This window comes from Vipera ursinii (genome assembly GCF_947247035.1).
Source record: "Vipera ursinii genome assembly, chromosome: 6".
In the NCBI taxonomy this organism is placed as follows: Eukaryota; Metazoa; Chordata; class Lepidosauria; order Squamata; family Viperidae; genus Vipera; species Vipera ursinii.
The window spans coordinates 36,468,383-36,494,335 of NC_139515.1; the positions used below are offsets into that span (position 1 = coordinate 36,468,383).

A 25,953-nucleotide genomic window follows, 5' to 3' on the forward strand; every position below is an offset into this window, starting at 1 on the left:
GTCTTTTCAAAAAGAAAATCCTAATGTTTTCTTATCCTATGAGATCTCAGCAATATTTTTCTTTAAAAAATACTAAACTTTGTTTTCTTTTTACATTCCCCTTTGCAAATCCCCATTAACTTAAATATTTAAAACAAACTGTAATACTTTTTGCAGTGAGGCCCCAAATAGAAGCTTTGCTCCTTTCCTTCAATAGTGTTTGAAACCTCACACAATCACTCAGGGTACTGAAGTCTGATAAATCCTTGGAAATGTCCTGAATGGGTTGGCTGTGATTTCTGCAGAGGCATTAGCTCTTTGCTACTGCATCCCCAATTAGGTTTCCCCCCCCAGAACACATTAAACCCTGCTGCTTTGGTTTGCAGAATAACTCAAGCATTACTGATTAAGCATAAAAACTTACTTGGAAAAGCCATGGAGGATGCAGGGTGTTGACAGGACCCACCACAGCATGCCAAGTAGATTGGGGAGGTGCTTAAGAAGAAGTGCTTTGGGAATGCTGCAAATACAAAGTTGAGTCCATTGAATTAAGAGCTGATATCTACAACAATGCCTTTTATGCTACATGTTAATCTATTAAACGCAATTTGTATTTTGGCTTTGCTTTCTCTGTAACAGTGAATTCTATCCCAAATATCTAGTGATGGTCCAGCATTTTTCTCTGGCTAAATATAAACATGGAAAATACATGTGCCAGAGCCTTTTTCAGAAATTTTATCAAAATCTCTTTCATCTCAAATATTTAGTACAAGTATCCGAGTAAACTTCTCACAATATATTTTTCATGGTTTTTATTTGGCTATTTTGTGAACTATTCATACTTCCTAGCAAACACTTTTGGCAGATCAGGTTTAGCACTGATCAGAAATGGTTTCGCAGAATAGTCAATATAAGCAGTGATGGAGCACTAAGGTCAGTATAAATGGATTTAACCCTAGCTATTTCATCTTATTTTGTGACTTTTACCTGATGCAGTGAAGGTTTTTTATTTGCAGGAATATTTCCTTTGCATTAATCCTAAACATAGATGTCTAAAAATAAGGGGTTTGTTCAAACAATGTTTCACACATGTTATCAGTATTCTGTGACTTGCCATATTGATAAGAAAATATTTTTCCTGGCATGGAACACTTTTTTGGAGAATTCCTGTATTTGCACAATAATCGCTTGCATGCGTAGGGTTTGCTGAAAATAAATTTAAGAATGTTTCTAATTCAACTTCTGGGCACCAATCCATAAATCTCATTGAACTTAATTAATCAGGTTTGTTTTGTTTTTAATTGCCTGTTTAGGATCAGGACACTAATTAATTTAAATTATATATACAAAACAGCACTCCTTTATTTTTATTTTTCTATCTGCTTAAGTGCCCGATTAATGGTGCACTTGTAAACAGCGCAAATCCTGACCTCCCTGTTGGCCTTAAGTGGCATGACAATTGGGGTTTCCCATTCACCCCCATCTACAGGCTGTAGTACCCCCTGTTCAACTAGCTTATCAGGCTCAGCATCTATCTTATGTTTAAGCGCAAATGGCACTCTGCAGGGTTTGATCCTGATAGGCATTACAGCAGGATCAAGTTTAAAGGCTGGTGTCAAAAACATCCACGAACTCCTCGCATACTGACACCAAGTTCGCCATTTGTGTCTGGTGGATTCCAGTGACATGGATGCCCAGAGCATCAAAACAATCAAGCCCTATTAAGCTCATTTGCTGACTCTCCACTACAATAATGTCCAGAGGTCCTGAAAACCCCTTGAACTTGATGGCCAGTGTGGCCTCACCCTTGACGGCAACTCGAGAGTTCTGGAAGTTGGTCAGGATAATGTCGGATGGCTTAAGCTTGGCCCACCTCTTGCTGCGATTGCAGACAAAATGGAAGGTTTTGAGTGAAATGATGGACATGGCTGACCCAGTGTCCAGTTCCATTCTGCAAGGGATGCCTTGCAGCTCGACCTGAAGTCTGAATTTGGGCTTAAGAGGGCAGCAAGCTCCCATGTGGCAAACGGTCCGACAACTGGAGCAAAACCCTACGCTAAACTGCCCCGGGGCCCCGGTACCTCTCCTGATCAGAATGTCCAATTGGCGGTCCTTCTGTCGACCTCTACAGACTGAAGCGATGTGGCTGATATTCCTGCAGGCCCAACACATGGCTGTTCGGAACCTGCAGTCCATTCATTGGTGGCGGCCGCCACAACCCGGACACCGAGAGAAGGGAATTGCCTTGTAAGTAGTCCTTTGTTGTTGGTCGTTGTGCCATTGAAGCTTGCCCACTTCGTTGTTGCAGTCGACATCTTCTGTGAGTTCGGCGTTCTCGAGTTGAATGGCCTCCTCGTGCTGAGTGCTTTTGGCAGGCCACATGGCTTTCATGGACCCGCCAGCAGCTTCGTCCGCCATGATCTCTTTCAAGGCTTCATGGAGCGACAGAGTTTCTTTGGCAAAGAGTTTCTGCTGCAGCTCTCTGCTCCACAGACGAGTCGGTCTCAAAGCCTTTCTTCTAAATCGGCGAATTGGCACAGACGTGAAGATTGTCTCAATGCCGCAATGAATTCCATTGCTGTTTCACCTGGCTGCTGAACTCTCTGTTCGAAGGCGTGCCTCCAAACTATTACCGATAACTTGGGCTGGATATGGTCACCGAGCCGTTTCTTCAGGTCTACGTATGCTATGGACTTCAGCTGTGCCGGTGCAACCAAGTTCTCCACGATATCCAATGTTGCAGGCCCACAGAACATAGGAGCGTTGTGGCCTTCAGTCCATCTTCAGCGACTTGGTTGGCGTGGAGGTAGTTTTCGCCCCTCGAGATGTACGACACCCATCTCTCCGGGTGAGTGACATCAAATTCCTCAAGCTTTCCAACCTTCACCATCTTGGGAAGTCTTTGCAGCTTGGGCTTCTCTTCTTCCTTGTCCTGCTTCTTCATAGGCCCTGGGACTGGTCTGCACTGCAGGTGGTCGCTAGCGTTGTGTGCTAGGCCGACCAAGGGGTGGGGAACGCGTTCCCTGCCAGGCGCTTTGGCTGGACTCACCCCCTAGTGACTTTCAACTCTTCTGAAGAAGCAGGATCCCACCTTCATCACCAGTGTTGTGTACTGGGTTCTTTGCAGCAAGCAGGAAACGAGGCGAGAGAGTTCAGGCAGGAACATGCTTTATTGAATGCAGGAACTGAACTGTTAACCAAAGCTTCTATGGAACTATTTATACTGCTGGCCACTAGGTGGCAGCCAATAGGTTTGAAGGAGCCTACTGCTGCCCTAGAGCCAACCAATCGTGGTCCTGGAGACTGCTTGTCTGAGGAGCCAGCAACTGTTACCCAACTCCCTGATTAAGCAATCTCAAACAGCGTTCAAAGACACATGGTACAGTTCAAGTAAAACAGGCCCAATACATTACAGAAAGAACACGCTTCCTCTTATTTTTTTGATCCTCCTGGATTAGGGAGTATCTCTGAATCATCCCTTATGATCCTCTAATAAAGCATCAGTTTGCAAGCTGTTTTAGAAGCTGAGCTCCAAAAGAGCTGAAGTTTGGGGGCGGGGTAGAAATCACGTCGGTATTGGATAAAACAGCCATTTTGGAATTTATTTTTCAAATGGACAATGTCATTCCCTTCATTTCTTAATAAATTTATGAGACTATTATCTTTATGAGCTAAAAGGCTCTCTTTAACTATAGCTAAATATTCCTTTCTGAAGCTATATACCATTTTAAAAATTCCTTTGTTGTTAAATGACAAGGAAGAGGGATTATTTATTTATTTATTTATTTATTTTATTAGATTTATATACCACCCTTTCCCGAAGGACTCAGGGCGGTTTACAGGGCATTTTAAAATCACACCAATACAAAATACAAAGTTAAAAGACAATTAAAAGATTAAATTATCCCTGAAAATAAAACCCCAGTTAAAATTCTCAGCCTGGGCCAGAGAACTCAAAGAGCCAAGTCTTCAGGTCCCGGCGGAATGAACGTAGGTCAGGGGCAGTCCTGAGCTCCACGGGCAGCTGGTTCCAGAGGGCAGGTGCACCCACAGAAAAGGCCCTCGCCCTGGGTGTTATCCGCCGGCAATCTTTTACCGGCGGCACCCTGAGAAGACCCTCCCTCTGCGAGCGCACTGGACGAAGGAAACTTGATGCTGGCAGCAGGTGTTCCCTCAAATATCCCGGACCCAAGCCATTTAGGGCTTTATAGGTCATCACCAGCACCTTGAATCTCACCCGGAGGGCAACCGGAAGCCAATGCAGCTCACGGAGTAGAGGTGTTACATGGGAGTATCGGGAAACCCCCATCACAACTCACACGGCCGCATTCTGCACCAGTTGAAGCCTCCGAGTGGTCCTCAAGGGCAGCCCCATGTAGAGAGCGTTGCAGTAGTCTAAACGGGAGGTCACGAGCGCATGAATGACTGTGCGTAGGGTATCTCGGTCCAGGTAGGGTCACAACTGGCGCACCAGGTGAAGCTGGGCAAAAGCTCCCCTGGTCACGGCTCCTATATGATCTTCAAAATTGAGCCATGAGTTGCGAGCCCTATCAATGGGGGGTAACACCTCACCCCCCATCATTAAAGGTGGAATAGTTTGGTTAGCCTGAGATGCCGATACGCAAAGCCACTCAGTCTTGGCAGGATTGAGACGAAGCCTGTTTCTCCCCATCCAGACCTGGACCGCCTCCAGGCAACGGGACATCACGGCAAGAGCATCGCTGGGTTGGTTCGGGGTGGAGAGAAAAAGTTGGGTATCATCAGCGTACTGATGATACCCCACCCCGAAACCATGAATGGCCTCGCCCAGCGGCTTCATATAGATGTTGAACAGGAGGGGCGAGAGAACCGACCCCTGAGGGACTCCACAAGTGAGAGGCCTCGGGGTGGATCTCTGCCCTCCCGTCAACACCGACTGCGAGCGGCCCAGGAGATAGGAGGAGAACCACCGTAAAACAGTGCCTCCCACTCCCAGCCCCCTGAGACGTCGCAGTAGGATATCATGGTCGATGGTATCGAAAGCCGCTGAGAGATCTAATAGGACTAGGACAGAGGAGCAACCCCTGTCCCGAGCCCTCCAGAGATCATTCACCAGCGCGACCAATGCTGTCTCCGTGCTGTGACCGGGCCTGAAACCTGATTGGTACGGGTCCAGATAATCAGTTTCCTCCAGGAACAGAGGAAGCTGATGCGCCACCACGCTCTCAACAACCTTCGCCAGAAAGCGAAGGTTAGAGACTGGACGATAGTTATTTAAAACAGCCGGGTCCAGGGCAGGCTTTTTGAGGAGGGGTCTCACCACCGCCTCCTTCAAGGCGGCGGGGAAGACACCCTCCTTCAAAGAAGCAGTTATTACTGCCTGGAACCAGCCTAGTGTGCCCTCCCGAGCCGTATAAACCAGCCAGGAGGGGTTGCTGAAGGCAGCCAAAAGAAGGAAGCGTGGAGTATTTTTTTTTCTGAAATATGTGGGTAAACATTGTACTTTCAATTTACTATTTTTAAACGATTAGTGGTTCTGTATTATTTTGATGTGGGTGTTTGAAATTTGCTGATTTCTTGATTGGCCAGGAAAGGAAAAAAATAAATAAATAAAAGATTTTGACCACTAGAGGGAGCTATGAGGATGATTAATCCTGAGTTGCTTGTTATCAAAGAGACCATCGACCAGTCATTACAAAATATCTTTAATTTCATAAATCAATCAAAATATATTAATTATACAGAGGATATTATCAACCTGCTGTGTCAACTTTACAAATATTGGACAATGCAAATAACCTAACTATAACTTCAGAATACAAATGTGACATCTGTTTTTCCTATGACGATGATGTGAGTATAACCCTCCCAGTGCAACTGAAAGAAGAGAATCAAGTAAATTCACAATTCTCAAGAGGTCAAGTTTGGGACTTTTGCTTTATGAATATTAACAAGGTTGAGAATGCTTTGAGAAAAAAAGATATGATAACCATCTTAGTGAAGGAAACCTAATTCTGCAAAGATTTGCCTCAGACTAATTTACAATGTCAAATAAAACAACTTTGGGACTTTCATTATATGGTTATAAATAAAGCTGAGAATTTTTTCAAGAAAAAAGATCTGACAGATTCTCTTGAAAACAAGAAAAAGACTATTCTACAAAGATAAGCTGGAGGGAGTGACCTAAAATTAATGTCTTAATTAAGATGCATTTTTGAAAGTTTCATATATGTGCTGAAATAAAGTTTTTAGTTATTTTTTAATATGTATAACATGAGTATGTATGTAAATGCATATTTTATGGTTTTTTTAAATAATGTTGAACAATTCCCAAAGTTTGTAAAATACTATTGATTGGATTTGAAAATATGAGAAGAAAAAGATCCATTTTATGGGGATTAAACTCAAGGAAAAGAGTCTAACAATGAGCTAACTTTGGGTTTTGGTTATAAAATGAAGGGTTTTCTCTTTTTACCTTTAAATATAATACCTGAGTACTCCCAGAATCAGTAAATTACTAAAACTTTTTTTAAAAGTATCTTCTTCCTTTAGGGTTAAAAAAATGTATTATTCCCCACAGCAAAGAGAAGCAGAGATGGTTAAATTGATTCCCTTACCTAAAGAAAAGAATATACTTAATCTTGTTTCTATTTTGAAATTGTTTCTGGATTTTGTGCTTGCAATTGATTCTGTTTTTGTAAACTAGATAGGCTTATTGTTACAGAAATGGCTTTTACATCTATTGTGTAAAAGAAAAAAAATGTGATTGTAATGTTGTTACCTTCTAATGTACTAAAGAGGGTCAGAAGTCAGTGCCTTTTTCTTTTTTCTTTTCTCCTTTACACTATCACTCTTTTCCCCTCCCTCTTCTTTTAATTTTCCACTTTTTGTATTTTATACTTTGATAAAACATTAATAAAAACACAATGAAGTCCAGGGCTATCTGCTTCCACAGGCTTCTGGGGTTAGCCACCAGCTGCAACAGTCCAGGAAGCTTTCCTGGCAGTCTTTTCATAGAAGCACAGGTCGGGCACCCACAACGTAACTCTCTATGTCCTTGTTCATCTTAGACCACCAAAATTGCCTCCTGTCTAAGTGGAGGGTTTTCACAAAACCAAAGTGGCCCACTGGCTTCACGTCATGACACCTTTGCAAAATCTGGACCCTTAGTTTGAGTGGCACATACAGTTTGGAATCCTTCCAAGCCAGACCCTCTCTTGTCATCATGTCTCCCTTTATGATTTCTAAACCATTAATCTTCCTCCAGGGTTTCCCTGAGTTTCTGGGTGATCTCACTATCAGCTGGCTGAGGGAGAACCAGAAGAATTGGCTTCATAGAACTTAGTATTGCCAGCTGCCCCAAAGAGATGATTAAGTTAACTATTTCCTCCTTGGTACTCTTGTATTGTGGTGTGTGAAATAGTGCATCTGCCAATAATTTTTTTCATCCTGGCAGGTACTGAAGGGTAAAGTTAAATCAACTGAAATACTGAGCCCATTGGACCTTCTTGGGGGACAGTTTTCTTGGGATTTTCAGGGCCTAACCAGTCCAAGCTACTTTTGTGGAAGTCACACTTCAATAGTTTGGCCTAAAGTTTAGTTCTCAGTAGCTTCTGTAGCACATCTCTCACTAGCTTTACATGCTCCTCAGGTAGATGAGGATATCATCCAGGTAAACTAGCACCCCTTTGTACAGATGATCATGCAGCATCTCGTTAATTAGCTGCATGAACACCATTGGTGCTCCCTGTAGTCCAAAAGGCATCACTCTGAACTGGTAGCATCCCAAAGGATAATTAAAAGCAGTATTCCACTCATCTCCCTCTTTGATCCTCACATGATAATATGCCTCTCAAATCCAACTTTGTAAACACCTTCCCCTTAGATAGGTGCCCCAGCATGTCTTTCATGAGTGGGAGGGGGTACAAATTTTCCACACACACACTGTTAATCGCCCTAAAATCCATGCAGTCTCAACAATCCATCTTTTTTCTCTTTAAAGAGCACCAGTGTCACCAATTGGATGAAGCGCCTAGCTAAATTCTTGTCCACAAGGGCTCAGAGCTCCTCCATCTCCTCTGCAGTCATAGAGTACATTTTTGGTTTGGAAGTTTTGCCCCTGGAAGCAGCTCAGTCAGACAGTCTGTGGGGCGGTGAAGGGAGAGCATATCCAATTCCTGCTCGCTAAACACTTCCGCTAGATCTTGATACTCTTTTGGAATACTTGGTTCTGCTGGGCTGCTCTCACCTAAAATGTTGATTGCCTCCACTTTCACTTTCACAGCCAATTGCCCTCGTCTAGCTTTCAGCGGCTTTCCCTTCCCCTCATTTCTTTCTTAGTTTTAATCCTCAGCCAACACTTGTTGCTTTCCCAGTCAATTGACGGATTCCACTTTTTCAGCCACAAGAAGCCCAGTATCACTGTCTCTGCCATCTTTGGGGCTACAATAAACCAGATAGTATCTACGTGGCTCCCCACCCTTAGGCCTACTGGCTCAGGCAGGCAGGTTGCATGCAGCATGCACACACACACACATAAGCAAGCCATCCACTTGCTCAAACTTCATGGGTTGTCTCAGTCTCTTAAGTCTTAGTCCCAACAAGTCCGCCATTCTCAGGCTGACTAAGCAGCAGGTGCACCCCGAGTCCAGGAGAGCTGTGGAAAAACCCTTGCTCCTGGTTGGGGGATTACCACCTCCACCTGGGCAGTCAATGGGATAATGGCACCACTTACCATTGGATCGTCTTCCTCCTCGCTGTCACTCTCAGAGAAGACCGTTCCACACGTTGGGGGTTGGAGTTCCCTCCCACACACTTGATTGGGGGCAGATCTCCACAACCTGCTGTGCTGCTCACATTTTCTCCTTCGGCTTCTTCAGAATCTTCTTCGGGCTTGGTTAGTTCGGAGTCCCGGGCATCGCCACAGATTGGGGAGGCAGGCAATTTGCCGCTCAGTGCCCTTCCTTCTCACATCAGAAGCAAGATGGGCAGGGTGACACAGACCCTCTCTGGTGATCAGAGGAGGGGCCCCTCCCACTCTACGTGCCAGCGGGTGTTTCTCTTGGCTTCAGCAAGGACAGTTCTCAGGCAGATCCAGCTCTACTGTGGTGCTCAGTTGGTACCAGGTTGGAGATTGTCAGGGATTCCCCGGATAGGCAGTTCTGGTACACCTCTCTGTTTAGCCCACCTCAAAATTGGTAGACCAGTAGATGTTCCAGCCACCCCCTCAGCCTCCTGGCTATGCTGCAAATCTCCTGAATATACTCAGCCAAGAGACTGATTCCTTTGTCTTATGAAGCAGATATCATATTCCACCTGGTGGCTTTGGGTGGGGTCCCTGAACCTGGCCCAGAGCTCTTCTAGGAAAGCATCAACATTCCCCAACTCCAGAGTCCCCTTGTCATGGAGGGCCACCATCCATTCAGTGGTATCCCCCTCCAGGTTTGCCATGACGGCATTCATACAGGCCACTTCATCTGGGAATGCTGCTCTGTTCCAATCCAGGTAAATCCACACTTGGTTCAGGAAGTAGGTAAGGTTCTCCAGTCACCTGTCAAACATGGCTTTCAAAGATGGTGGCTCATGTTCATCTTGGACCAGTAGGTATCTGGGTGGCACCTTCACAACTGACTGGGTGGCATGGGCTGGAGCCTCCCCCATTTCAGAGATTGGAGGGTTGCCTGGCGGCCACCAGTAAAATCCCAACCATTCCTCTATTCCCTGCCAGCCCAACACACCCAGTTTAGTGCTGCCAGTTGGGATGGGGAAGGGGATGAAGCTGCAGCTTGACTCATCCCCAATGCTGCCCCCCCAGCCTGGGGAATCTCACCTGCTCTGTTCCTCACATTTCCATTCCTCCAAACCTTTCGCACAACTGCTCCACCGAAGGGCTGTGGGAGGTGGTTAGGGGCTTCCACTCTGCTGACCTTCCCAGTTTGCAGCCCTCTTGGCTTTCCCTTATCTCAACCTCCAATGGGATCAAGGGGAACTTCATCTTGACGGCCTTCCTCATGCCCCCCATCATTGGGCTTTGGGGTCTGCATAGAGGCACCCTGCTACGGCCCCTTCCTCATGCACTTGTAGTTGCTCCATTTTCTCTGCCCTCACTTTGGACCACATTACCACCGGCTGTGTGCCAAGGTCCAGTTGGGCCATTGCCAGTGTTTCCTGAGGAGGGGCAAGCCCTGGCTTGGCTGTGGGCTCAGTCTTCTTCTGTGCCCCCAACATTGTTATGCTACAGTCTTCTTGGAGCCTCTGAGTAGGCTGCACACACAACTTCATAACAGTTGGTTTAATGTCAATCATCCATCTAGCAAATTCAAAATTAAGGAATCTTCATGGCTTTGAGGTGCCAGAAAAGATCAACTTTATTGAATACACATCCTGGTACTGAAGAAGCAAAACCAGCTCTAATTTTCCCATGCTAAAATTTGGTTAGTTAACAATAGCTTTCCATAAGTGTTCATGTTGCCCAATCGCACTTCCTTGATTTGTTGTAAGAACAGTCCACTTCTCCATCAGACACCTGCTTTTGTGCCCTTGACATTCACGATCTGTGGTTGGCTTCTTACAATTCCATTTCTTTCTCAAGCTTTCTACCCCTATCCCGTTTCTATGGCAAGTTGAATAGCAATAGAAGTTAGCAGGCATCTTAGCAATTCAACCTTGACATGAAATCCACTCTTCTTAAGTTGCCAAAGTTAAGAAACACTGCTTTATGCATTTAACAATTACTCCATAATCTGGTATTCCATAATACCTTGCTATTGAGAACGACTAAATAATATCATGACTTTTGTTATATTATGATTTTTGCCAGTTGGATCTAATGGTTAAGACACCAGGCTTGAAGCCAAGAGACTGTGGGTTCTAGAAGATAATATTCTCTTGGTACATACCTAGTTCATGGAACCTGACAAACAGACAACATAAATAGATTCTCCATGTCCTTTCCAAGGCCAAAAGACTGATACCGCAGCATTGGAAAGATGAATGTATGGATTGAAGATCTAATTGCACTAGCTGCCAATGAGTGGATTTCCTATAGATTTAGACTTTGTATGGACAAGTATCATGAAATATGGGTCTCATTTATTCAGAATAGAGTGGATTAAAAATGCTGTATAAATGTGTCAGAAATATATGTCTTCAATAATATTTTATAAGACAAATATATGTAGAATTGTAAATTTATTGCTATAAAAGACATGTATTACTTTTTTGCCATCTTTTTTCACTTATTATAGCACTTTTTGTGTGTTTTTCTCTTTGATAATGCATGTATCACTAGCATTACTATTGTTATTATGTATTGTTCTTTTCTTTTGTTGCTATTAATTTAAAAATAAATAAATAATGCACAGTCATTCTGGTATTTTTAAAAATGAACAATTTTGCCACCCATCATCACACCTGCAAATAATGTAGTATCCTATAATCAGCAGCAGACCTGATTGCTTGAGGCTCTATATACCAAAAGACATCAGAAACAACATTTAAGAACAGCACTAAATCCCACCATATATATAGCAATCATGCCTAAGTCATTTCTTTCCTTACCACCCACATCAATGATGGAATTAATGACATCAAAATGATAAACACAACTGGAAAATTGTAAATTGGGTTATTTTTATATGCATGAGATGCATCTGATGCACATTAAAAAGGGGCAGGGCTTTGATGATCTCTTTACCACCATCGTTTGACACCCTGGCCTTGTACCATCCTTCAAATGGCTAAACCTGAAGTTTGGCCTGAATTTTACAAATAGGCTTTTCTCCCTTTGAGGGTTTGCTCAGTTTGAAAAATATTGTTCTAAAACAAAATCTTTTGAAAAAAATACAACATGAATATCATTAAGAGCCTCTAAACTTTGCAAAAGACCCTTGAACCATAACTTTAGAAAGTTGAATGGTTTGGTTCATATTTTTTTTTTGGTATCCAAGTTCAGTCAATTTTGTGACTATGCCCAAACATATTTTGGTGCTAAGAAGTTTCTTCTGTTTGTCTCTCAGTTTTTAAGTTGTAAACTGGTTCTTTCCAGGGAGGCATGAAATACTATCCTACTCAGTGGAGAACAGCCCTCTCTTGGTGAGGATAACTTGCTGCACTGTTAGCTAGTTAAGGCTAGAGCAGTGGCCTGTCACTAAAAAACAAATGTAGATATTATGTGACAGATAGAGCTTTTGTTTGTGAGTGCACAATCACTAAGAGCTCTAGGCCAAGTGGAAGCCCATCCACTTGCTGCACAGCTGTTTTTGTTGTCTGAATTTCCAAGGGCAGAATGATCTTATCTGTATTGTTTGTGGCTCCTATTTTCAGTATTATTTGTTAAAATATGCAACATGCTGGTTGCAGAAGTAACAGTGGTAAAGGAGATGTGATCATGCAAGCAATCAAGGGGCAATATACATTTGATGTGAGCATGCAAGCAAACAAGTGGCAATATACATAATGCATATTTATTTTCAATACATATATTAAGATTTGAAATTACATGATTGCAAACCCCTATCACTGATTTTTAGGTAAATTTGCATTGAAAATTGACTACAAATCAGGCAGACTTATTAAACTGAAGGATAGATATTTAGGTGCATCTTGTGTATTATTTAGAGATTAAGCTATTATATCCTTGCTTCCATCTGGCTGCCTAGGTTTTTTGCATTTGAGCTATGAAAATTGCAGTAGATATTATTTTACCTTATTACTGAAGTAGAAATCCAGATTATATAATCCTATAGAAGTAAAAGGGATTGAATCAAAATGAAACTGTTAAGGAGTCAGTTCATTACCATATTATACTTTGTTTAAAACTACATTTGTACTTCTTTTCAATGAACAGAGATTCCAAGTTTCTAACATGTGAAACTATTAATACCAAACCAACAATATACTTATATTACCAGGATCATGCCACCAATTTCATATATTGATTTCTTCTGTTATCTATCTTTTAAGGCTGCATCCCAACACAAAAATACCCCACACTACAAATATTAGCAACTTCCTCAGATATCTGAGTGGGTGACTTGAAAGGATAATTAATACTATTTAATTTATTATAATAAAATGTTTCAGGCCAATGTTCAATTAATACACTTTTATTTAAAGGGAAATACTAAATTCACAATCCAGTTATTATAATAAGAGTGATCACTAGTTCTCCTTTATAATCCATTTGCTGCTAATGACCCACTTAATTTATTCCAGTATAATGTACACTTTTTTACCTCTGTATTTCCACAGATTACATCTTCTACATATTTGCTTTATTAATGAGTGGGTTTTAAAACATAATTTTAGAATTCAGTGCTATGATATTTGGAAACAAAACAATTGTGATATTTGGAAACAAAACAAATCACAATTTTGACCTTTTAAATGTCATCATACTGAAGGGCTTTACTACAGACAAAATTATGAATTCATACAGAGAAATTGTCACTAATTTGGGCAAATTATTTTTGGAACAGCACTGTAACTTTACATTTGGCAGGAACTGGAACTTTAGTAACAAATTAATTAAATGAAGTCTCAACTGTATGTAAAACACTGCTGATGAAAATATTTGCATATTTTCAGTTCAGAAGAATTTAAAATTCTGAGTATCTGCTGCAATAATATCTAAGATTTATATTTTTTTTATTTATAAGATTTAAAAGGCCACCCAACTCAACCAGTGTTCACAGGCTTTACTGAGATTATTGGTAAAACTTTTATTTTTCCCAGGATAAAGTTACTTAAAAGCTTTTTCAGGTCAGTTATTAATGTATATTTTGTGCTTTATCAATCTGAGGAGAACAGTCTACAGTATAAGCAAGATTAAAATTATTCAGGGTGTGTTGCATACTTAATCTGCTAAATTTTACGATTAAGCAAATGCTGTCTGGAAAATATTGCACCAAATCATGAGCCTTTGAAGTTTAATTAATTACCAGACATGTCTTGTTTTAATTATTAATTTTAGTAACTATTATTCCTAAATTCATTCTTAAGGCAGTGGGTACAAAAATATCAGAATACTTTAAAAAGCTATACAAATCTGAAGCAGCAGTAACATTCCATTTAATAGCATTTGCATCTGTGACCATTTTAAGGCAACACACTCTCCTTGGAGCTGGTTTGGAAGTTGCAAGTAGCACAAAATGCCATAACTAGTTGCTGACAATGAAAGAGTCGTTGTTTGATGAAAGTAGTATAAGTACATACAAACTTTTAATGGATCTTATCAGTAGTTTTGATCAGTGACGTCATCAAAGTAAACAAAGCCACGTGCTGATTACGTCACCAGGCCATGCCCATAAATGGAAGTGACGTTCGCACCCCTCCTCCCCGGAAGTGACGTGCATAATCCACACCCCACCCCTCATGGTACAGGACTCACAAGGCCATAACCCTAGCCGGATATGACGTGTCTGCCCAACCCCATCAAAATAAGCATGGGTAACCCTAGCAGATAAGGTGTGATATAAGGTGATAGCCCTATTTCCAGATGGTGCTTGCCAAACCTAATCCCATCAACAAACATGTGGCAGTCAAGCTTCTGTGTACTTGATTACATTAGCCCTAGACTAATTCCATGGACGTGCAAATCCAAAAGAAACACAGAGACCTGTGTTTTTGGGAAACAAAACCCTGCTTTTGGGGGGGGTGATAATTAAAAAAAGCTTTTTATTTCTAATCATTCTAGCCTAATGATGCTTTTAATTTTTGTGGAGTTTTAAAAATCAATACCTCAAAAGCTGGGGGTGGGGGGAAAAAGGATCACCTAAAAGGCTTCCAGGGTTTGCATTTAAACCAGGCAATTTTAAAAACATTTTCCCTGAATGTAGGGGGGAAAAACCACAGACCTATTAAAGCCCACAGCTGGTTTTTTACCTTTGTAAAAATCTAAAGACGTATATTTTGGCATTTGCAACTCCCTTGAATTCATATGTATGCATAACCGTTCATAGCAGAGATTTAATAAAATTTATTCTAACCTTACAGCAAAAGCGAAGTGTTTCTGACTGGCCAGAACAGATTGATGTATTAGGTATGTGTATTGTGGGCATGTCTGGACATGTCATTCCCCGTGATTCTGGACAGGCACAAGGCTCAAGGACGTGTCATAGCATGCGTGGGGGTGTTGTACAGGCAGGTCTGAACAGCTAGCAAATTAATTCCAGCAGTCTTTTGAAGATGGCAAATATTGATGGTGATTTGTTTGATGTAAATTTGACCCCCAAACCTCCCAAGCGTAGACGTAGAATAAGAAAAGGACCTGACCTACGCGGCGTCGTGGAAGACAACAAATTTATAAAACCTTGTTGTTGCAGATTCTGCAAAACATCAAATGGTAAGTAAATATAAAAATTAAGAAAACAGTATTTTGATTAGTTGAAACAGCTAGACTAATTCTACCTTATTTCCTGTTTTAGAAACGGCGGAATCTCAAAATGCCAGCATGCCTCAGATTCTGAAAGCGTGTATCATTAAAATATTACACCATTGTTTAATGGGGTGCCTACAATCAGATGAAGACCATACGGATGGAACCAGTGAAACAGAGCTTATTAGCAGCTTATGCTTTAGACTTTCTATGCCTCATGTTCTCTGGGTCATCATCAGTATTTCTGACAAAGTGAATAACTTATATTTCACCAGGGATTCCCTTGGGGAGCTCAAGAAATTTATATATCGTATAGCTCTTATGCGTGAACCACTGTCATTAATGTCAAAGATTGAAGCCAAATTGCCATTGTCTCTGAAGAGGATCATATGTCAGAATGTAACAGAAATAGATTACAAGAAACTGTTAACGCTATGAAATTTATAATAAAAGGTGCTTTACAAATCACATGAAAGTTGTATTATATTTTTTTCTTGATATGAGGGTGTACTGGTCAAAAGGGGTGAAAAACTCAGCAGAATTAATTACAAGAAATTATTAACACTATGAAGTTTACATTTGCTGGTCTCATGTTTAAGCCTATCAGGTGCTAGACACAGATGTATAATCTAATCATTTGGCTGGGGGTTACCTGATTGGTGGGCGATGTGATTTTTGAGATAGCCAGAGTGTACAAAAAGTAGGATTCATACTGACCCCAGACACGTTTGTCAGTTTCTGACATATTCATACCTCTGGACCCCTGTTATCTGCTAAGAAGACCCTCTTTACAGAATGGATGCTACAAATGTAAGTAAATTTATTGCTAATTTTTGAAACATTGTTCCTCTTAGCTATAAAAAATGTGTTTATAATATTCATGGCCTGTTTGTTTTCTTTTACTAGATGGAATTAACTGATTCTGAATGTGTAAGGGGTGCAGATCTTGTAAGTAGTTTGTTGCTAAAATTTTGAAACACGGCCCCTCTTAGATATAAAAAAAACAAGAATGTATTTATAATATTCATGGCCTGTTTGTTTTCTTTTACTAGATGGAATTAACTGATTCCGAATGTGTAAGGGGTGCGGATCTTGTAAGTAGTTTTATTGCTAAAATTTGAAACACTGTCCCTTTTAGATATAAAAAAAAGAATGTGATTATAATATTCTTGGCATGTTTGTTTTCTTTTACTAGATGGAACTGACTGATTCCGAATGTCTGAGGTTTTATAATGGTATTTGTTTTTCATACCTACATACATTCAGATTCTTACAAAAATTTCTGCAACATTTCTGACCATTGGGTTTTTCTTTTCCTTCAGAATGGGAAGATGATCAACCATTTGTGGATCTCACTATACCCACAGAGCAGGAAGGACCCCGGCATGGCATGACCCCTCAACCATGCACAAGCCACCCAGCACAAGAGTTAGGAGGTATAACATCTAGCATTTTATCCAACTACAAATCCATTCGTATTATTTTATAATCTAAAAAAGGGGTGTGTTTGTATTACATTATTAGGAATGTAGGTGATAACATTTTGTTTGTTTGATTAACCAGGGCCGCCCTGCAAAAAAGCAAAAATGCATGGAGGCGAACTCCCCGCATCCCCAGCAGACAGTGATAGTAGTGAACCTACGCCTGTATCTCAACAAGAAGAGGAGATAAATCATTCTATGCCCCAGCTACAAAGCACTAACTCTGCAAACTCTCAGAATTCGAACAATGTTTATCTGGATTTGGTGCAAGAGTGGGAGCATCCTATCCAAAATTTCATGGCTGTGGAATACTACCGGCGATATAGATTCGTTAATGTTGACCAAATACAGTCTTTTGTACATGCTATAGATGCTATTCATAATGCTATACAGCATATATTGAATAATGTTGCTAGAGACATAGGTGCAAATGATTTTGTTCAACTCCGGTTGCATGCAGATGGGTTAAATCATCCTCTCTTTTCTCTGAGGAGGAATATGGATGGTTTAAATGCTGATGAATTTCTGACCAGTATTGAAAATCTGCTTTAAAGTAAAGCAGAGATATTGTGGGGGGGGGAGATTTACAATTAGTGGTTACCATTGTGAGGAACAATGAGGGGGGAGGGCTTAGGAAGTTAAGTACTGTGCTGATCACCAAAGTACTGGAGAAAAAAAGACGTCACCTAGTAGATTTCAATGTGGAAGGCGTATTTCTGTGTTTTGCTAGCTGCTTGCTCTGGCTCATTGGCGGGGGTGTTAGTAATGAAGAAATTATTACCAGGGCCAGGGAACTTCACATCAGACTGGGTATTTCCACAGAAAACATGGTTAACTTTTCTCAGATACACCTCTTTGAAAAAGCTTTAGGGGTTACTATAAAGATCTTGTTTTATCTGCAGGACGGATGGAGGTTTTTTGTTACAGGCCTCCCACAGCAAGAAAAAATAGTGTTTATATTGTTACACGACAATCATTACTATGCCATCAAAAATATAAAGGGTTTCCTGGGCGAACGCTATTTCTGTAAATTTTGCCACACACACTATCACCATAAATTTAGTCATGGTTGTCAATATATCTGCAGATCATGTCTCAAGCAAGAATGCAAGCAGGTAGAGAAGGAAAAGATGTGCTGCTATAGGTGCAAAGTGGTTTGTTATTCTAAGGTATGTTTTGAAACTCACACACAGCTAGCTACGGAGGGAAAAGTTGACTGTAAGAGTAAAGAATATTGTGAAAAGTGTGGGGTTTATGTCTTTACACCCCACGTGAAATGCAAGGAACCCAAGTGTGGGCAGTGTTCTGAGAAGGTTGAAAGTTTGGAATATCATTTATGTTTTCTAAAAGAGCTGGTCCGGCCACGAATTGGCCAAAGGTACATTATTTATGATTTTGAATGCTGCCAAGAAACTGGCACACATATACCTAATTATACATGTGCCAGGGATATGTTGAAGGATGATGATGACGAAGATGTTGTGTTGTGGGATTGTTACGGTGTTAGATGTCTGGATCAGTTTGTAAAGACATTTATAAATGATAAGTTTAAAGGATGCACTTTTATCGCTCACAATGCCAAAGGTTATGACGGGTACCTAATACTGAGGCAGTTGATCCGGGAAAAGGTTAGGGTTCAGCTTATAAGCCTGGGAGGGAAACTTCTGTGTATCACCCTGCCGGCTTACAAGATCCGTTTTATTGATAGCCTCTCATTTTTGCCCCTTAAATTAAGTAAATTACCCAAAGCTATGGGGTTTCAAGGCTGCAAAGGATATTTCCCCCATTTGTTCAATACAATGGCCAATCAGGACTACGTTGGGCTGCTCCCTGAAGCCAAGTATTATAGCCCTGAAACCATGATGCCCGGGGAGAGAGAAGAATTCCTGAAATGGCACGCTGCTAATAGAGGTACTGTATTTAAACTAAAGAAGGCTCTGGCTTACTATTGCAGGCAGGATGTTGATATACTAAGAGAAGCATGTATTCGATTTAGGGAACAGGTAATGGAAATGACTGAGCGTGAGTTCGTCAAGAGGGGCGGTGGGGATATTGTTGAGGAGATAGTGATTCGTTGCATTGACCCCTTCCAATATATCACATTGGCTTCTGTATGTATGGCACAGTACCGGTTCATGTATTTGAACAACAACTCCATTGCTTTGGCTCCTATGGATAATTATCACAAGACACAGAAAAGATATTCAGCACCTGCGATACAATGGTTGATGTACATAGAGCACACTGAGAACGTCAATATCCAGCATGCCCTGAAGGGGGGTAAAAAACAAGTAGGCAAATATTTTTTGGATGGTTTTGCTGTCATAAATGACACCCCCACAGCTTTTGAATTTTATGGTTGTTTTTTTCATGGGTGCCCTGTCTGCTACTCTGAAAGAGACTTCAACAACTTACTTGGTTCAACATATGGCACCCTGCACAGCCGTACTAGGATTAAAGAAGAGGCCCTCAGGAGCCAGGGTTATGTTGTGCGCTGCATCTGGGAACACGAATGGAGGGCCTTGGTGGAGGCTGACACCTCTTTGAAGCAGTTTCTGGTTGAGAATAAGCTCCCAGTACCTTTGATACCTTGAGATGCTTTTTTTGGTGGTAGAACAAATGCCACATGTCTTTACTACAAACCAAAACCTGGTGAACAAATCTTATATTACGATTTCACCAGTTTGTACCCCTTTGTGAATAAGACCAAGGAGTACCCAATTGGCCATCCACAAATTATCTACCAAGATTTTGGGGACATAAAACAATATTTTGGGTTAGCCAAAGTCAAAGTGTACCCGCCAAGGAATCTCTATTTTCCTGTACTACCCCACAAATCAGGGGGCAAATTAATGTTTAGTTTGTGTGCAACCTGCACAGAAAAACTGCAAACTACTCCCTGTAAACACAGTGATGAGGAAAGAGCTCTGACTGGAACATGGTGCACTGTTGAATTGAATGTAGCTTTAGAAAAAGGTTACAGAATTGTTGAAATCTATGAGATCTGGCATTTTGAAAGTACATCAAAGGGGCTATTTTCAGATTATATTAACGCACATCTCAGACAGAAACAGGAGGCCAGCGGTTACCCTGACTGGTGCAAAACAGAACAGGATAAAGAGCAATATATTCGCGATTATGAAAAGATGGAAGGCGTCCACTTACGCCGTGAACACATTGAGGTAAATCCTGCTAAAAGGCAGATTGCCAAACTTTTTTTAAACTCGCTGTGGGGCAAGTTTGGTCAGAGCACCAATCACCTGACAACATCTGTGGTGACAAACCCTGAAGAATTATTCAAATACCTTTTTGTGCCCTATTATGATGTTTCCTCCTGTGAGTTTGTGGATAGTGAGACAGCCGTTGTGATGTGGAAAACTGCCAAGAACCATCCCACCAAAGCCTCATGTACTAACGTATTCATTGCCAGCTTTACAACAGCGTATGCACGACTGGAATTATACAGGCTGCTGGATGGGCTGGGCGATAGATGCCTGTATCATGACACCGATTCAGTCATTTTTGTAAGTAGGGAGGGGGCGTGGACTCCACCTTTGGGTGATTATTTAGGACAGCTGACAAGTGAGATTCCTCCAAACACTACGATAACAGAGTTTGTTGCGGCCGGCCCCAAAACGTATGCCTATGCTTTGTCCAACGGTGAAGTGGTGCTAAAGGTGAAGGGAATCACACTGAACTGCGGTAACAGCAAAAAGGTTAATTTTGACAGCTTGAAAGATTTGGTAGATGATTATTGTCTGTCTGGTGCAGAGAGAAAAAAAGAGATCAGAGTAGAACAGTTGGGGATTGTTAGGGTTAAGAAACAGTGGTCCCTTGAAACGCGGGTCCTCCAAAAAACTCTAAAAGTAGTGTATAATAAAAGGTTATTAAAGAGCGAAGATTACTGTACGCTACCTTACGGTTATTAAGGATGGCAGAAAATATTGCACAATTTGTACACCCTTTCTCGTGTATTATAAGCGGTCCGTCCAATTCTGGCAAATCTTTTTTTATCAAACAAATGTTAGAACATGGTGATGTTGTGTTGTCTCAATTGCCTCAAAATATTGTATGGTTTTATAGCTGTTGGCAACCTCTGTACAAAGAACTGCTTAATAAATTCCCTTATATTAAGTTTATTGAGGGGCTTCCGTCTTCTTTTGAAGATGATGATTTGTTTCCACCAAATCAAATTACTCTAGCTGTGATAGATGATCTCATGACATCAGCCAGTGAGAGCGATCAAATAGAGAAGGCATTTACACAGTACGTTCATCACAGAAACCTGAGCATTATTCTCATACTACAAAACCTTTTTTTTCAAGGCAAGAAAATGAGAACAATAGCTCTGAATTCCAAATATTTGGTTTTATTCAGCAACCCCCATGATCAGATGCAAATTGTCACACTGGCCAGGCAGATGTACCCCACTAACACAAAGTATTTTTTAGAAGTATTCCAAGATGCCACTCACAAACCACACGGGTACCTTTTGATAGATTTGGCAGCCACCACTCCAGAATCCTACAGGTTGAGAACAGGTCTCTTTCCACCTGATTGGCCTGCTGTTTACACAATGAAAAAGAAGTGTAAAAAGCAGTAGCCCGGCTGCCTTAGCACTAGTTCATTTAAGATGTCAGAGAGGGTACGTAGAAATTGGGGGCTTTTAAAAATCTTAGTAAAGGCCAGACCAAGACAGAGAAAAGCCATCTTATGCAATGCTAATAATGACCTGGTGGGGGCTATAAGCAGAAATAGCTTTGAACACCCTAAAAGGAAACCTTCCTCTGAAACCTTCACAATTCCAGTCTCTGAAGAGAAAGAAAGGTGTCATTAAAAAGTTGAGCGATAGAAAGGTCTCACTCAAAAAGAAGAAGCAGGCCATACTTCAGTCGGGTGGTTTTATCGGTCCCTTACTAGGGGCAGCTATTCCGCTGTTGACTAGCCTGTTAGCTGGATAAACCATGGATCATGCTGAGAAAATGTATCTGGTATCGCGTCATCAGATGGAGCAACTACAGGGCAGGCCCCCTACTATGGGGGCTACAGCCACTAACCGGTTGGATGCTGAGATGCGTTCCATTCTTCAGAGAGCTGATTTGTCTGAGGATGACAAGATTAAGCTCTACAGTTCTGCATTGCAGAGGTATCTAAGACTAACCAGGCAAAATGAGTCTGAAAAGGACAGACTGAATCTTATTTACCCACCAGAAGAACCTCGGCCACTTCCAACATTACCAGAGCAGCCACCACAGCCATCTCCGCAGGACACAGCGATGGACGAAATCCTAAGCGGTGTGAGCACCCGTTACAGGAAAAATGCGGAACTTTTGCTGAACAAAATGAAACAGCATCAGGACATCTCAACCTGGGATGATCGCGGTACCTTTTTATACAAAGGGGTCCCTATTCCTGGGACTAATATTTTAGACTTGGTGAAAGGAGCTTCGCAGCACCGAGCCCCTACTGAGAAGCGGAAACCTAAAGGCTGGGATGACTTTATGAATGCTATGGCTGAGGTGAATGTCCCGACCTCTGTGTTGGGGTCTACAGCTGTTAAAGAGAAAGTAGAAAAGTTGAAAGATTCTCTGGTTGTTAAGGATGAAACTGCTACTAGCCCCGACTCTGTTATGACAGCCCCTTTTGGGACTCAGAAGCCTCTGTTTTCCAGTGCCCCTTCTAGCCCATTAAACCCTAGAAGTAGGTTCAGGTTTGGTGACTGGCTCAATTTGTAAAATGAATAAAAACACAGTGAAACAAGTAAAAACGTTTAAGTCTTTTTCTTTATTTTACAGTAAGGCAGGCATGTCTGCATGCACTGGTGACGGTTACAGGTTCCAAGCCCCCTTCCCACCTTTATAGTTTTTACAAACAGCTTTACCATTTGATCATTTTTAATATCAACATTGGAGTACATCTTTAAAATATTTTCATAGTCTACTCCTTTAGTCCGGTTCAGTAGAAAAAATGCACAGTGTTGCCCGCAGGTCACAGCGCTGGGGTGCTGCAGTTGGCGTTGGTGAAATGTGTACTTCTCAGCTTGCTGCTCTAAAAACATCGCTATGGAGCCAGGAAAGTCAGGGCTATCCGGCGGTCTTCCATAAGAATCAAAAAATTCGCCATATCCGGGAGATGGGAAGTAGAGGGCCAGCCAGTGTTCACCAGGCAGAGTGTGAGGGTGGGTATTTACAATTAATCCAAAAGGTCTTTTGGAGATCTGTCTCTGGGGTAACAGGTCGCAAGGGTAGACCCCTAGAAAGGCTTTATTTCCAGAGAACAAGTGGCGGAGTTGCAGTGTGTCCATACTCACATATAATCAAAGAGCACATTCCTTGTGTGACTTATTTCAATAAGGTTTTCGAAGATTGCATAGAGAATCATGTTGACGGTGTTGGGGAGGGGTTGCGCAAATCTAATTTCGGCTCTGAGGTTACCGTTCCTGATCAAAGAATAGTGCTCAGAGCACCCCTGATCAGGACTCAAGTCAAAACAATACAAAGTATACCCTCGGTTAAACTCTTCCCTACTGATTAACAGTGGCCTGTCTTTCATGCCTTTGCCTGTGGCCTGCACCATCTGCATGTACTCTCTCACAAAAAGACCATGCTCATAATCAGGCTGAAGAGGCTTTGCAGGGATCTGCTCGCCATCACAATGCAAGGTGCAAAAATTGACATTGCAGTGTAGAAAATTGAACGGATTTCTTTCATAATCCCCACTAAAAGATGCATTGTCCACAAACCCAATCACTAATTGTTTAGGTAGCTGGCCCAGAAATAGATTTTCCTGATTACACACAAGGCTACCTGCAGGAATGCTGTAAACCTTCATTCCCACTCGATCAATGGGGTATTTGGCATTGGAGGAGAGCAAAGCTTCTGAATGGCCAAGGCGCACTCCCGGGGCTACTTTTATACGTTTTACAAAGAGAGATGCCTCCAAGAGTTGCACTTTGTAATTCTCGTTGCCATCCTTCATCACGCAAAATTCATTTCTGCTTCTTGTGAGTTTGACTTTCACATCAACACCGTTAATTAGCAGTCTGTCTTGAAAAAACAGATCGCTATGCAGAGGCCCTAGCAGGTCCCATTTACAGCTACCGGCCGTCTGTCTTGCTCTCGCTTTGAAACCGGAGTTCCCAGCGGCTGTCAGTAGAGTACTCTCCATCAGGTCCGAGTCATCTTTGTAAAAACCGCCAGCTGTAAATTGGGTGCCCAGCGCATCACCACCAAAGTTCAGAATCAGTTCAATCATGGCCCGGTAAGAATAGCAATGATGGCTCTGTGTAATGAGCCGATCTCCCAAGGTAACATCCAGCTGATTAAACAGTGATGCTATGGGGTAGTTGGTCAGGGCCACCCTAGCCTCGTCATCAATATCCGAACCGTCAGCCTTTACAATCTTGCAACTCACATACAGCAGGGTGTTGTTTAAATCCGTGTAATGTTCACCATGCCCCGTGATAAAAAATTCCAGGGGAGCATTGGGTGTCAGCGCTGATAAAGGTGGGATCTCGACATAAGTACTGTTTTCAATACTGGTCTGTGTAGGTGCCAGTTGAAAAAGATCCAGTTCTGATTTAACACATTCCTCTGAAGCAGAATGAATAAATGCCATATCGTATTAGAATATGTCTTCCTTGTCACAGGGCTTCCTCTTCTGTGCACGTCTCCTCTTGGTATGGCGGGTCTTTTTCACAAGTCTTCTCTTTTTAAATGGAATAGGCGGGCCCAATGCGTAATTCTTCTTGGTTATGATCATCCCTGATCCATCCTGCCCCCTCTCAACAACACGGGATACAAGATGACCCGCGACATCTCTGGCAATGTTTTTAGCAGCAGATTTCACCTGCGGCTTAATGATTTCTAATCCTCGCCTCAAAAATGGCACTGCTTTTCGAAAAAGCCCACGGAACAGGCCCCCTAAACCTGTCCCGTACATAATGGGGGCTCCTCGAAAGCCTGGAAGCCCCCCACCAGCTTGTGCCCTGTAGTAAGCCACGTAGTCTTGAGGGTTCCCGTGCTCCTTGATTACAACCATCCTTCACTTTTCCGAGGCCTAAAATGAAGCTTGACAATCACCTTCCCGTGATAAAAATGCACATTTTTGTCCTGATCGGTTTTGATTTCTATGGTAATGGTATCGATGTTGAATTGTCTTTACAAAGACAGGCGAGAGACCGTAGGCAAGGTTAACTCGTTTATTTGGTTCAGCTCCCGGCAGCTGACTGTCAAAACAATCCGGGTTTATATAGGGAACTGTCAAACAGCGTAGCCAATCAGGTAGCGGTATTTCCCCGCCGTTCGGAGAACGGCCAATCAACTAACAGTACTTTGACAGCTCTGCAGCTGTCAGGGAATTCCTCTCAGCTGAGCGCTTGGCTCAGCTCGGAGGACCGGGTTGAAGACTTCCCGATTTGACAGTTCCGGGAACTGTCAAATCTGGCGCGTGCGCGTTGGCCCCCGGCAGCCCTTTTGACAGCTGTCAACGGGAATGGCGGCCGGCTGGGCAGTGCGCGTGCGTCGTTGCTTCGGGCGGCCATTTGACAGCTGTCAACTGTCAAATGTCGGCCGGCTCGGCTTTTTACTTGCGGCTTGGGAACTACTGGTTCCCAGATATGATTCACCCCCTTTCCCCCCCCCTGAACAGGTATGTTATGCATAATAACAGTTGAACGTTTTAAAACAGTATGGTTAACAGGTTCTTTAACATATGGTGGGTTTCCCTTCCATTCAAAGTCCGCGAGGTATGCGGGGGGTTTTCTGGCTCGGCTGGACCGTCGGGGACAGGGGGTGCTCCCTTCGGGTTGCGTGGCTGGAGGAGTTGTTTCTAGGTGGGGCTCAGCAGATGGTTGTGAGTCCTAGGGGAGGAATTCATCGGGTCCGGGGGTGTCGGCTGGCGTAGGCTCACCCAGAGTCGGTTGCAGAGAGGGGTTGGGTAGTGACCTGGGTCGGAGCTGATCCGTGTTTCTGCGTTGTATGAGTCCTGTCCCTGTGTCCACTGTGTATGATAATGGTCCAGTTTGGTCCAGGATAACCCCCTGAACCCACTTATCCCTTCCCCCATAATCTCGGGACCAAACATTTTGTCCTTTGGAGAATGTTTTTGGCTGGGTGTTTGGTGTCATTTCGGCTGCCA

General features: G+C 42.3%; 1 long non-coding RNA gene across 2 annotated transcripts in view; it reads right to left on the bottom strand.

Annotated features, from left to right (window-relative positions):
• The window catches only part of LOC310641908, a 49,466-nt gene that overhangs the window by 14,717 nt on the left and 8,796 nt on the right, over positions 1-25,953 (bottom strand). The window contains exon 1 of one of the 2 annotated variants that reach the window (XR_014492797.1): positions 404-502. The exons of the other annotated variant lie outside the window; for it this stretch is intronic. This is a non-coding gene — a long non-coding RNA (uncharacterized lncRNA). Of the gene's footprint in view, positions 1-403; positions 503-25,953 lie in introns of those variants that run through there. 2 annotated transcript variants of the gene reach the window in all.